This window comes from Phalangium opilio, unplaced genomic scaffold (genome assembly GCF_054372755.1).
Source record: "Phalangium opilio isolate 3A_F unplaced genomic scaffold, DU_Popi_V2 ptg000329l_1, whole genome shotgun sequence".
NCBI lineage: Eukaryota > Metazoa > Arthropoda > Arachnida > Opiliones > Phalangiidae > Phalangium > Phalangium opilio.
In genome coordinates, this window is record NW_028324226.1 from 6,597,147 (window position 1) to 6,605,764 (window position 8,618).

The following is an 8,618-nucleotide window of genomic DNA, read 5'->3' on the forward strand; positions in this document are numbered from 1 at the left end:
GCAATCCACAGGGGCGAGGCCGCCATTGGGGTCTTCTCCTTCTCGACAAGAAGCACCGCTAGAGGCACTACGAGTTGGCCAGCCTCCCGCCTGTAGTGAAATCAGGCTCCGTCTGCCGTTGCCTCTTGGCTGAAGCAAAGAAAATATACGCTCCGGGAATGGAAGGTGTGTCTCGGGGCTGGGTAGAACCAGGAACTTCCGGTCTATGCAATTTCGAATGTAGCCGGAAATACCTCGGCCAACCGAGCCTGCCTTTGGAGCGTACTAGGAGGGGAGAGACAAAAATTTACACTAGAGGAAGCTACACTTTCCATTCCTGGGGCGTGTATATTCTTTGGCTGAAGGGAGAATACCCCGATGGAGGCCTGGAACCTGTGTGTTGGTTTTTCTGTATGCGTTCTCCGAAATGGTCTATTGATACAACCTGACACCCATTGAACCTAACCTAATCCTAAACAAACCTAAACTACACCATAAACACAATGGGCGGAGGTCAGGTTTCCGTCAACGGACTGACCAGAAGACGGTAACCTGACTCTCACTGAACCTAACCTAACCTAACCTAAGAGTAACACGCGTTCATATGACGACACCCAAATATGGCCATAAATTAATCAATTTCTTCCAACACATATTAAGATTATATAAAATGTTATTGTAAAATGATTGGGTGGCAAAAACCTCTCACTTTTATGGCTACTGGGAATTCAGCATTATTCTTGAGTTTTAAAACGCTCTCTTGACCCTTCTCGTTATCAGTGGAGTCGTCAAATCGTACAACTCTTTGGACTGGTCTGAAAACAAGTCATCTTTTTATTTCACACAATTGCCAGGCATTTAGCAAAATCGTGATTCGCGAAAAGATTGAAGAACAATAATTTTAAAAACACAAACACTTACGGGGAGTTTTGAGGTCTAAAGAGCCAAGTTGATGAATCCGAAGCTGTCATAGTTAAAACCTAATTAGAAGAGATTGTTTTGAATTCTAAAAAAATTTAATTGAATTTTGTTTTTAAGCCTTTTCAGAGGTTTCAATAATGGCGCGAGATTTAGGACGTGAATAAACATCACGTGGTTTTAGCGATTTAAAAGGGCTGCACGTGCCACGCTTCAAGTTCCTCATGGGTAATCTCAAAGTTGAAAATTATACAGGGTGTATAATTTAAATAATAAAAGGGTGGTAGGACCGAAGTACAGTGGGTTCTATGGACGATTTTTAGTCGAAAATGTTCTATTACATTTTTAGCCCAAATCACAGTTTGCAAATTATGATTAGTGTGTTAAATAAACATTGTATTTCAGTTCGTAAAACACTCCATCCATTACTTGAAAACGGTGGCCCTTAGGTCAATATGCCATCAAGAAGTGAGGCGAAATAGCCCGGCCTCCTTTTACGTCCCCCCCCCCCTTAAATTTTGAAAGGGGGACTGGGACTATGGCGCGCGAATACTTAGGCATCTTATAACTTCTCCCTAGTAAACTAGATATCGCTTCTCGATGTCATAGAACATTTTAGACTCAAAATCGCCCATAGTACTTCGTTCCTACCACCCTTTTTGCAACACCCTGTACATTGCAACAGATGCACGTTGATTACAGTTAACAAGTTGACACGTTAACCTCATCTAAGAGGAGCCCTAGACCTAAAGAAAATCAACAAAACTGAGCAATTTAACGCCTTATAAGCAAAATAGTTCGAGAGAGTGTAATTCATTTTATGTAAAATGACTCAAGTTTCGCTCCAAGAAATTGGACCAGCCTCACCCAACCCCTTACACTTTTGCCTCAACAACACTTCACCTTTCTTCGTTATTATTTTTTCATAATTATTAATACAAATATTTTCCGTAGAAAATATAATAGTTTTTCGCTAATTATTTATGGTTTTACACGCCAAAAAACAATTTACAAATAAATAAATTAAAATTGTAAATTATAAGTTTGACTCCAGTTTGTCAGCTTTGTAATTTAAACTTTAATTTCAATGTTTATAATGAAAATATTTTTTTGAAGTATGCGTAAGCAAGAAAAAAACCCGCATAGCGTTCTGTAGAAGCCAACGTTCTAGTAATTCAAGCGGAATGAGGGGGTTTTTACAAATTTTTTACAGTTATTTTAATCAAAAACTCGTTATTTCAAAGAGAGTCTATCGCGAGATATCGCTATACTCAAACTTGTAATAATGCCATTTTTACGGCGCATATTCCAATCATAAAAAGCTATACGTAACAATATTATTGTCTACAGCGTCTATGTCAAGACATTACCACGAAGTCCATGTTTAAAAGTATTTTAATGTTTACGATGTAAATAAATGTGAAAAGTGTGTCAATAAGTATCAAAATGTTTATTTCATATTAGAATCATTTTCTTTTCGAGGTTTTTATGTTCTCATTTGAAAATATTATTGTTTTTTACAAAATGAATGAATTCAAATTTGCTTACATTTCTGAAATACACTCTCACTGATTGATCAACTACATTCTGACCTAATTTAACCCTATCCTTTGCCTAATCTAAATCCAATGTAACTTTAACAGTATCCAAACCTAAGCTTACCTTATCATAACCCTAACCTAATCTAAATTATAACCTAACCCTGATTGTATTCAAACCTAACCTTACCTTAACATAACCCTAACCTAATCTAAATTATAACCTAACCCTTACTGTATTCAAACCTAACCTTACCTTAATATAACCCTAACCTAATCTAAATATAACCTAACCCTTATTGTATTCAAAACTAACCTTTACCTTAACATAACCCTAACCTAATATAAATCTAACCAAACCCTAACCGTATCCAAACTTAAGGCTACCAAAACATGACCTAACCCTAACCTAACGTAAATCTAACCTAACTAGAGATGTGAGTCGGTAATTTACCGTCCGTAAATTATCGGTAATTTACCAAATACCGCGTAAATTACCGTTTTATATCTTACCGTAATTTTACAATGGTAATTTACCGGTAAATTACGGCGGTAAATTACCGTGGTAAATTACCAAACATTTTTAGTACGCATTAAATGTTCATTTTACACTTAAATGATCACTCATTTCTGTGTTTACTTCCAAAATGACTAATCAGGCGCTATTAGCTAGTCAGTAATTTGAAAGTTGCGCTAGAAATTAGTCTTTTAATAAATCTTTAATTAGAAATCAGATTAGAAAGGCCACGGCTGCCGTCTTTGTAGCAAAGGCCACAAATACGTGTAAAGGAGTCAGCTAGTGCTCACAATTAAACTTTGTTTTAAGTAATGCATTGTAAGCACAGGAAAATATAAATTACCAAAAATTACCGACTGAACGGTAATTTTTGTTTTCCCAAAATTTAAATCGGTAATTTACCCGGTAAATTACCGTTTTTAAAAATTACGGTAATTTCACATCTCTAAACCTAACCCTAAAACATAACGCTAATTCTTGTCTAATGTAAATCTAACCCTAACCGTATCCAAACCTAGAGATAACCCTAACCATAACGTATTGTAAATCTAACCCAACCCTATTCAAACTTCACTTTACCCTATCACACCATAAATCCAATGGGGGTCAGGTTGCCGTCTTATCTTAAAGTTCAGCTAGCTAATTGGACCAAGTCATCTTGCGACTTATTGCCACTTATCTAAGAAAGAAAATATAGGTGACTTTTACTACCGCTTATGGGTTTCTAATAATTTATTTTATATAAAAAATAAACATTCCCAGTCGTAAAGTATTTAATTTAAGATTTAAAATGTAACCAGAATATTTATGTATTTCGCAAAAATAAAATGAGTACATAAATGTCTTCCCATTTTCGAACAATTCCTTTCTTTACCTAGCTGATCCCATGTAGGTTTCTGATATGAAGAAATCGCTTAAACGTGAAAAGGGTTGAATTGAATAGAATATTAAAATTTTTGAAACAACCATTTCATTTCAGGCATGAAATAATTCTTTTTTATCAAAAAAAAAAAAACAAAAAAAACATTGAAAACCGAGAATAGTTTTAAAATTTTAATAAAATCGTCATTAAATTGAAACAAAAGAAAGAGGAGGGGAAACATTACCCACCTTTCCCTTTCGCCCTCAGATCGTGACGCGTAGAAAAAGGGGAAAATTATTTTATCCGGTAAATTATTCCGGTTGCGTTTGTTAAGAACGCGTAAAATCGTCTTCAGACTCAAAGGAAAAAACACCTAATGACGCCCGCGTTGTTGTATAACAATTATTGAGCAATAAATTGAAAGTGAAACTTAAGATGTTCATATTAGATTCTTAATATTGCCTTTCCCAAGCTTGTAAGTTTATAAGAAGCATAAATATAGCACCAAAAGCTACCCGGCGTTGCAATGTTAGGAACACGAAACAATGAAGACTGTTTTATCTTTGTAGACACGAAAAATTTAATATTCTTTGAAATATCAGAATGATGTATTTTTATTGGAAAACTAACTTTTTTGCAACTTTCCATTACATTAAAATCATGTTTTCTTTGGGAATAGTAAAGCTAAAATGTTAATGAAGAACAGTTTCGCGCACCCAACCTTGAGGAGATCTCATTCAAACTACTTCTAACGACCCTTACCCTGGTGTTACCATAAGTTCATAAGATATGTTCCATAAGTTTGTACCGAAGTACTGTTTGTTCTATGAGCGATTTGAGTCGAAAATGGTCCGTAACATTTAGCCCTAAGGACCACCGTTTTCAAGTTATGAATAGAGTGATTTACGGATGACCCCTTAATTAAATTAATCAAAAATGTCTTGATTAGAATCAAGTCCTAAAAAGTATCGATAAGACTGAGGTTATCACTTGTCTGAAGGATCAGATATTAATTTTTCTTTTTAATTGAAACTTAAAGGCATGCTTAAGAAAATTAGAAACTGAAAGAAAATACTAATTAAATTAAGTGGCCCTTGGAGCAAAATGTCATAGAAAATTTTCGTCTCAAAATCGGCCCAAAAAACCCACTATACCCCTTTTTGGACCACCCTTCATTTTTATATACCATGGTATGATATGCTTATGATAAGATTGATCTAATTATAATAACAGTTTTCGAAGCGTTTATTTCATAAAATTGTTTTTATTACTAAACACCATTACGTGGGAACGAGTTGATCTTTATGTTTTTCTTCCCGAAATCGGACTGCCTTAAGTCGCTCTAATTCTTATATCTTCTCGACAGCCACAGGGTCCGAGGAATGGCGATTTGATTTTATCTATCTCTAAATCAATCCTGCTTTTCCCTAATCTTACTTAAGATTCTCAAATGGGCGAGTCTCTAAATAGCATAGAATCTAGTATTTTATTATCGAAGGTACAATTAAGTTGTTTAACAGGTTCGCTTAATTGACTTTTAATTTGTCATTTGAATTACATTTCCTTATGCTCTGTTTATTTAATTTAGTTCTATGAAACCTTATATTTAAATTAGTTTTATAACATAAATTTTAAAACTGCAAAGTGATTGGGCACGTTTACTGATATAGATACATTTTAATGTAATTGAATTAAATGGAATAGTGCCAACCTTTCGTCACTCTCTAAATGAACTATAGCACAATCCTCAAAAAGGTTTTTTTAATTTAATAATGTCTATCAAAATCAGTGTGAGATTATGAACATAAATACACCCTTTATAGACGGGGACCGCATGTAGTATCGTCTGGTTGATAACGGGTTAAGAGGGAACATCCGGTATGTGGATCCAAAGACGTTAGATAGGGCTTTAAAGTCACCAGTCCACAAAAGTCCTTGTTGTTTGAAGCCTTATCTCACGTCTTTGCTGTCCACATAAAGGATGTTCCTTCTTAAGAAAACAAAGTGGTCAAACACTCGACTATATCCTTGACTTTTGAAAGACACGAGGGTAATATTCAGCCTTCAATCCCGCTTTTTGGCGCTTGCGCTGTAGTCATTTTGTGTCATGAGAGCGCGCAAAGAAGGTAATGTATCAACCCCCTTGTATGTCCCTACCCCCTTTTTTCAAGTCGATAAGTTCCATTAAATTGATCTTATCGAACTTTACACATTGGATTTAGTTATTATTTGTATGTGTACGGATGTGATTTTCAAGGTTTTCCCCGCATAATTTATGTTGAATAGATGACCCTCCTCAAAATAACGTCATCAAACGTAATGAACACTACCGAACCCTAAAAGGTATTTTAGTATATAATTTATCAAACTGAGTTTACTAAATTTAATTATCTTACTAGCGAGAGAAAGAAAGGTCGGAGGGAATTTTTTTATATATTCTTTTAATCAGGGAGTCATTAAAAATTCCCTTCGCAAAGGTCAAATAATGAGTAAAGCAGTGATTAAACGACCAAACCCGTGGAAAAAACGCGGGGGAATTGCCTGAAAGAAAAAAATAGTTTTATGGTTACAAACACGGTCATTTAAAACTGTTTTAAAAGTTTGTTATAAGGGGGAACCCTTTAGGTATATCGTTACGAAATCGAAGGTTGTCGAGACTCTGTCGGTACCAAGCGACTACATTCTCCGCGTCGTTAAAATGACAAGGAAAGAAAAGGGTAAGATGGAGCGGTAATGATGATGGGCGGTCTACGGCAATGTGTACCCCAGTGTACTTTGCGCACGCCCTCTACCCTTCAGTATGCGATTGTAAAGTGCTGGCACGTAACGCCATTGTATTTGGATGAGAACTAGCTTCCTTTTCAAGAAACAGGGGGCATCCTCGACATATCCGTACCGTGCGACCTTACCGAAACGCTGAGCATGCTGGGAGGACTTCGTTGCCGTAGGTTGGGTTAGAGACTGTAATCAAGAAGCGATATCTAGTTTACTAGGGAGAAGGTATAAATTCGCCACATTTCTGGCTTTATCTTCAGTCCAAACGTAGGTCCGGAGTTAATCCCCGCCTCTAAATTACAACCAGCATCTCATCGCGAATGACGAAAATTAGGTATTTTCCGACCGAGGAGAGGCGAAATAGCCCGGCTTTCTTTTACGTCCCCTTTGTATTTTGAAAGGGGGACTTGGACTATGGGGCGCGAATACTTAGGCATCTTATACCTTCTCCCTAGTAAACTAGATATCGCTTGCTGTAATGTTATATAAATTGAGGTTTCGGCTCCATTCCTCTTTCTCCTTCAAGTAAATAAGGCCTCGGTATATTCTCTTTAGTCAGACAAGTTCTATACGACTTTCGCCGCATTCGTTGTCCCCTCCCTTATTTATTCTCGATTGGGATCCGTCTTGAACAGTCAAAACAAGCTAACAACAAGATTTTGATAAATAAGGTTGAATATACGCCGGAATAATTTTATTGGGACGCATTGGACCTCGTTTGATTACAACAAAAAAAATTTAACCTAAATAATGGTTCAAGAATCTTTCGAAAAGTGTAGATAATTTCTATGATATACTGGTAACATAAGTTGATAATATTTGTTCCATAAGTTTTTCACTGGTTACTGAGAGCTTGTCATGAAGTGACGTAGTACGAACGTCATAGATTCTCGTTAAGCGATGCCTGGTGAGGCGCTTTAAAAAGCTTAGTACAGACTAAATATTAAGAGGGACTGCAAAACCGGCTGTAGTCAATTCTCGCTTGTCGTTCTCGAACTAGCTCGAGCTGCAAGTCTCTAGCATTACGAATTACAGGTAGTATCATACATACGGAACATATCTTATAAACCTGTATAGGAAACACATAAATATAGCATTAAACTAGTTAATCACTAATCTACCCGATATTGCCCGGTTGATTTTTAGAGACTGGAAACCATTACAACTGACGAGTGTCCAGTCTTTGTAGACACTAAACTCTAAATAATCTTTTAAATATCTGTATTATTATTAATTTTTTTATAAAACTAAGGTTTCTTTTTTTTACAAATTTCCATTTCAATGAAACCATTGAAAGAACATCCCCCCTAATTTCTGACAAACATTTTAGAAACACCCTGTACATATAAGATACTAAGCAACAATCAACACAATCTTAAAATTATGCCACCTTCGCCCTAGAAATTCTCACAATCACACTCCGAAATCCGAACTATACTACTTGAAATTTATTCCACCTTTTATGTAATTACAGTTTCTTTCTCCACCTAAACTATTACCATATCATTCAGGGTTTTTTTCTTTCACTAAGATACTGAAAAAATAAGAAAAAAAAATTAAATCCTTTTGGTTTTTACCAGAATCTGATTGTACCCTCTTAACCCTAGCCCTCCGGAACTACAAAAAAAAAAGAAAAAAAAACAAGTTGGGAAGCCAAAATATACCTCTCCGAGTTGAAATGCAATTAAGAGGTTTTTCTTAAAGAATTAAATAAATATAATTAATACTATTGATATTATTTATTTTAATCGTCATTAATTTAACTTAATTCTAGGCCTAGTTAAATCGTTTTAAGAAACTTTATTCCTAAAATAATTTTAAACATAGCTATAGAGCTATCTCAGAAGCCTTAGTGTGACGTCAACCATGCTATTTGCCCATAGAACCAAAGCGGTACCAAACATGGCCGACCACTGCCAAAACTAAGCCCGTGATGTTTCACAAAGGCACTGACGTCATAACTGAGACAGCTTTATTGTTGACGTTTGAATTCAAGCGTACGCCTCTAACAATTTTTCACAATTAAGGA

At 35.7% G+C, this 8,618-nt stretch overlaps 1 protein-coding gene across 1 annotated transcript in view; it reads left to right on the forward strand.

Moving 5' to 3' along the window:
* The window catches only part of LOC149610564 (choline/ethanolamine transporter flvcr2a-like), a 159,344-nt gene that overhangs the window by 118,843 nt on the left and 31,883 nt on the right, over window positions 1–8,618 (forward strand). The gene's annotated exons all lie outside the window — the stretch shown is intronic.